This window comes from Corylus avellana, chromosome 3, assembly GCF_965113065.1.
Source record: "Corylus avellana chromosome 3, dhCorAvel1.hap1.2, whole genome shotgun sequence".
NCBI classification, from domain to species: domain Eukaryota; kingdom Viridiplantae; phylum Streptophyta; class Magnoliopsida; order Fagales; family Betulaceae; genus Corylus; species Corylus avellana.
In genome coordinates this window covers 8644745-8650847 of record NC_142492.1, presented here as the reverse complement: position 1 = coordinate 8650847, position 6103 = coordinate 8644745, and positions in this window count along the sequence as shown.

Genomic DNA, 6103 nt, shown 5'->3' with positions numbered 1-6103 from the left:
AGAAATTACATTTTGTAAGGGGTAAAAGCCAATAAAAGTCTTAATTTATAGGTAACTTTTAACTAAGTGTTTACTTGAGATTGCGTTTGTGGACCTTAAAAGTGTGTTTAATACTCTAAAAGTTCGTTTAAAAAAAAAAAAAAAAAAACACCCATTTGGTAAAAAAAATTCAAAGCGCTTTTGAATGTCAAAAATCATAAAAATAGCTAAAACGCACTTTTGACAAAAGCTTAAAAATAAAGCTTTTGCCCAAAAATGCTTTTTTACTTAAAAGTTCTATTTCTCAACGCAATCTCAAACATACTTTAAGAATATAATAAGTTTAGACTTACATTTTGCGTTAGGGAACTTTTTCATTCATCCATTTTGTTTCTATTTCTCATATTACAACGAAACATGGTAGGAGGCCAAATGCAAATTGGATGGAGGATTAGAGTATGTTTGAGATTATGTTAAAAAAATAGAGTTTTTAAGTCAAAAAGTTTTTTTTTTTTACAAAAGTTTTATTTTTAAGTTTTTGTCAAAAAGTGCGTTTTGGTCATTTTTAAGCTTTTTGGACCCTTAAAAGCATTTCAATCTTTTTACCAAACATGTATTTTGTTCTTCAAACGAACTTTTTGAGTGTTAAATGCACTTTTAGACCCCTCAAACGCACACCCAAACATGTCCTTACTCAATTTATGTCATGCTTTATTATACCTTAAAAAATATTAGGCGCTCTCATGATCTTAGACGAATATTATATTTTAAAAATTGAGTGAGAGAAATAAGGGGTAATTTTTTTTTTTTTTTTAATAATATTTACATAAACCAAGAAAACACTTAGCATTCCACTATCAATAAATACCTTACTCCACCTTGCCACTTTTGCAATGGTGGATCATGCTTCCACCCCCGCCCACTGCTCCACCCTTTATAGGTGTGAAGCTACTCTCGTCGTCCTTCTCTACATGGGTAGAGATCCATCCTCCTTTTCCCTTGAAAAATAGTAGGGGGTGGCTTTATAACTGTCCCCCTCTAAAGGGTGGAGCGGTGGAATTCCACCCTATAGAGGGGTTGTAGAAGTAGAACTCCACCTCCATATATGGCTGGGTGACATAGCTTTTATAACACTTATATATATATAGCTTTTGATACATGCGACAAGTTTTTATTGGGTTTACCTAAAAATAAAGACAACTGACATTTCTTCCATTAAGGTTGGACAGAAAATAAGATGGACAAAACTGATTGTCAAGATCAGAAACTTAGATCCTTCTCGATTTTTTCCGACAAAACTGAACTGATATATGATAATTTTCCTTGAAAAATACATATGTATAAATGATGTCGATCCTACAAGCTAGCTTTGAAAAATCTTTCAACATTTCCAAATCATAAAGAATATGAATCCTTTAGTCGTAATTGAGTATGTATTGGAATTTTGAATCGAGTGAAGAGTAAGCTTTGATTAAAGGGACTCATCATGTTGTTTAATGTATCAATCCTCGCAATTATAACAAATCTACTGTTTACCATATATACTGAGAAACACTTGGAAGGATTGCTCACGTGCGTCTGCAGTATATGGCACGTGTGTGCATCATATACGGGAACAGCTGGGATCTCACTCGACAATACTACTCATAGCACAATGTGGGAGAGTAGTGGTGTCCTTTAAAATCTCTCTTTCTTTCTTTCTTTCTTTCTTTTTCCATTTCATTTGCATGAAAAACAAAAATAAAACTCTCTCTCTCTCTCTCTCTTATTTTTTTTCTCACTAATTAATGAAGTAAGTTTCAGTTGCAACATAGCTTTCACAAGCAACGGACGAAATCATTGCTACCATTGTTTACACTTATTTCAGCTAATCAATTATTATTCAAGCAATTAACTTTCTTTAATCATGTTCTTGCTGGCTATAATTACATTAAGTACAACATCTAAAGATTAAACAATAAGAGGGACAATATTATATCATTTTTCTTATGAGGGGCTGCTCTAGCTAGTTGATTGGCTCAAGAATAAGCGGTCCATGGTTATTCCCCTTTTTTATTTTTTATTTTTTATTTTTTATATAAAAAAAGTAGTGCTATAATACAACTTTATTATTGTGTGGACTGATTCATTGTATATGTTTAATGGGTTATGTTGAAAAATGTGTGTTTACTTTTGGGGGAAATGCCCAAGTTACTTAATTTGACTAACCACCCTTGTTTTTACACTTAACTTTTACTTAGTCAAATGTGCTTTAATTTGATCCTAGTTACACAATCACTTACAAAACCCTAAGTAGAATTAGGATTCTCAAGAATTTAGCTAATGTGAAACACTTAAGACTGTAATATACCATTATGCTTTCGAATTTGACGTCCAACTTTACTGATTTATGAGTATTCAATGGCTTAACATTATGCTCTTACATAATATCAAAACATTTTAATCCAACCTTAAGCAAAATTCACTTTTGAAAACCGATAACTCACTTTTGAGAATCAACTTGCAAAGAAATAATATCAAAAAACTTATATACATATGATCAAGATTATACTTAACTAATATCTAAATACAATTATATTTAATTATTTAGTTACTGACCTAATACGTGTCATGCGAACCTATCAAATTAATTTGCAATAAAAAATTGTAATGCCTTTAGCAAGATAAAAAAAAAATAATAAAAAAAAAACTTCCATTATTAAGAAATTTGAGGTCAATGATTTGGGCGCACAGAGAATTTGACAGACAGGCTCGGCTCTCTTTGTCAAGATGTGTCAAGAAGCCATGGGTACTCTTTCTCTGTCAAGAATTCAATTCTATTTTTTTACTTAAAAATAAAAAAATAAAAAGAATTATTATTATTTGCAAGGTTACCGTTGTCGTTTTGTGAGGGGGTTATTAGTTGCTTAGGAAGTAGCTTTATGAACTGTGTAGAATCTTAAAATGGGATTTGGTGGGTGCACGTATTCCCAGTTTATGCTTAGTAGGAAAGAAATTGGTTAACCATTTTTAATGCTTTGATACTTGATTTGATATAATTACATGATGTTTTATTTTTCTATAATGCTTCAATTCGAAGAAACATGTGCTACTGTATAGTCTGTATTCCATTTCTTATTGCCCAATGCCAACCTATGACCAATATCCAATTAAAAAAAGAAAAAGAAAAAAGAATTTAAGTTGAAGAAGATTAAGGTGCCATCTACTACTATGTTAATTAAATTATTGACTCTCCCAAAAAATAAGTTAATAAAAAATAATTGATTTAGTCATTTAATTAATATTTGCACATTATATTAGACATGAATTTAGCAAAATTCTAGGTTAATATGGTTCTCCTACCAAAACTTTCTTTCTTTCTTCCTTCTTTTAGATAAAAAGTGAGTGAAATCCTTTAATTTGCATGTCATTCGTTAGGAAGTAGGCAGTGCAGTTAACGAATATTTTCAAAAGTATTTTAGCATAGTAGGATTATATATATATATATGGATCCAAACTTAGTTGAACAATGAACAAAATATATAAAGAATTTCCAACGATTTAAGGAATTCTATTGTAGGTGAATACAATGTATCCATGGATTGGTGAACTGAATTTTGGCACATGGGTTATATTTCTGAATGCAAACAAACATTCTTCTACATAGTATATATATATATATATGTTAAATGGAGGGGCATCTACGGTGGGCATGTCCATGCGTTACAAGTCAAGCATTACACTTGTCAGTTACATCTAACATGTGTTATGGCCGACAGATTTAGTGTCTAAATTAAGAATAACGCCGGGGAATTACTCCAATTGTTCTTCCTCCTCATTAATGGGGTTGAGACTATATATAACCCTCAATTAGATAGAATGAGGGATTGAAAAAAAAAAAACATTTTGCCAGATATTTGAGAGATTGTCATACAATCTCTTTCTGTGTGTCTGTTAGTGTTAATGCTCTTTCACTGTGAGTTTGCGAGTATTACTTTAGATATTCTAGTGGCATTTTGCCAGATATTTGAGAGATTATTATACAATCTCTTTCAGTGTGTTTGTTAGTGTTAATGCTCTTTCACTGTGAGTTTGAGAGTATTACTTTAGATATTCTAGTGGCATCTTGAAACAATAAATTTCAATACAACTTAGGCTCGTTTGTTTTGGCTTAAAATGATTTCTTAAAAATGTTTTTCGTATTTTTAGGTTTTTGGTGTGACAGAAAATAATAATCAATATAAAATATTTTCGGTTTAACTGAAAAAACTCCTTTAATTTTCAGAAAATAGTTTCAATTTTTAAAAACCAAAAACTATTTTCCGAGTTTGAACATTTCATTCTCAAATCGACAGACCTAGCCAAGACGTCAGCGGGACCCAACCAGGACACTGCCGAGACTCAGTTAAGACATCGGCAAGACCCCTTCAAAACTTGACCAAGACACTTCTGAGACTCAGTCAAGACATAGTTGACTAGGACCTCCTGGGGACCTCGTCGAAACTTGGTTAGGACACTGTCGGGACCCAATCGAGACACTGCTAGATCTGGTCGGGACACATCGGCACTTTGACAAGACCCTACAAAGACTCAACCGAAACCTTGTCAGGACTCGACTGGGACCTGACTAGGACACCATTGGGACCCAATTAGAACACCTTTAGGACTCGATCGGGACCTCACTCTAACAACGCTAGGACCTGGTCGGGACCTGGCTTGGACATCATCAGAACCCAGTTAGGACACTCTCAAGACTCAGTCGAGACCCGACTAAGACACTGTTAAGATATCGCTACGACCCAGTTGGGACTTCGTTGAGACCCAGTTAGAACACCACTAGGACTCGGTCGGGACCTACTGGGACTTAATCAGGACATCGCCTGGACTCGATTAGGATATCGTCAAGACGTGGTTGAGACACATTCATAATTTAAAGTTTAATATGATTGAATGAACAAATATATATTAAAAATTTGTAATTTTTCGTATACACCAAACACCGAAAGCAAATTTTCAAAAAATATTTTTTTGTCTAAAAACATTTTACGTTGATACAAACGGTCAACGGGGCCTTAGATACTATTTTAATTGAGCTGCACGGTATTATTTTAGTAACAGTATATTTTGGAGGAAACAAATATCGGATGAGACAAAGTGCAAGGGTCATGAACATCATAATGGTCGTTTGGGCACGACAAGGAAAAGGCAAAAAGATCCGGTGCGCATTATATTAGTATTGGATTTTGGTTTTCTTGGTCCGTGATTTGACATTTAAGGGGAAAATGTGTACCACGAGGGTTGAAAGTTCAAAAGAAAACCATGAAAATTTATGTCCTTAATACGGTCAAACATCATTTTTTTTTTTCCCTTGGTTAACAAAGTCGGGTGGGACAGGTCTCCCTCTATAATATTCTCGAACTTTGTAATATTTGATTGCTTAATATGAAAGAAGTGAGTATAAGGGGTCCAACAAACTTTGGTCTTTTTCGGATAAGAAATTCTAGTTATGTTATTGAGACATAAAAACCTTTTCGAGCGGATAAGACTAAGGGTAAAGTTACAGTTTAATAGACTGATTTGAAGTAAGTTTCAACAAATATGAGTTTGAATCATAGTTGAGAGTGCAAGTGGGTGAACTCATTCAAAAGTTTAAAGTCATGCTTTTTTAAGGATAGATGTCAATGAAATAGGCTGGATCGAAGAAAATTCTTCCAACTTAGTTTGAAGGATTTGGCACTCATCCAACTGGTGCCAAGCATGGACAAAGTTAGTGAGGATTACAATGCTTCTTATATGTCTTGGGCCTTTAGGATTTTCAAAACGACTACTAGAGAGTAGGAGAGATTCCCACTTCAAAAAAATTGAATGGGCTTTCAAAGAGAGAACAGCCCAATACCCACATTTTGGTCTTGGTCCAAATTCCAGTCAATATTGGGTCACAAGCATTGACGCGATTCCATGGGCTTTCACAGAAGCCAAGGCCCACTACCAAATTTTTGTCCGAATTCCCGCCAAATCGCGGCCCACCAACCATTGAAGCCACTCAGCAAAAAAAAAAAACAAAAAAACTGTTTTAACGACCATATGCCACGTTCCTAATCTAGAACTCTGCCACGTATATCCTTTGAAAACCACAAGTTTAACT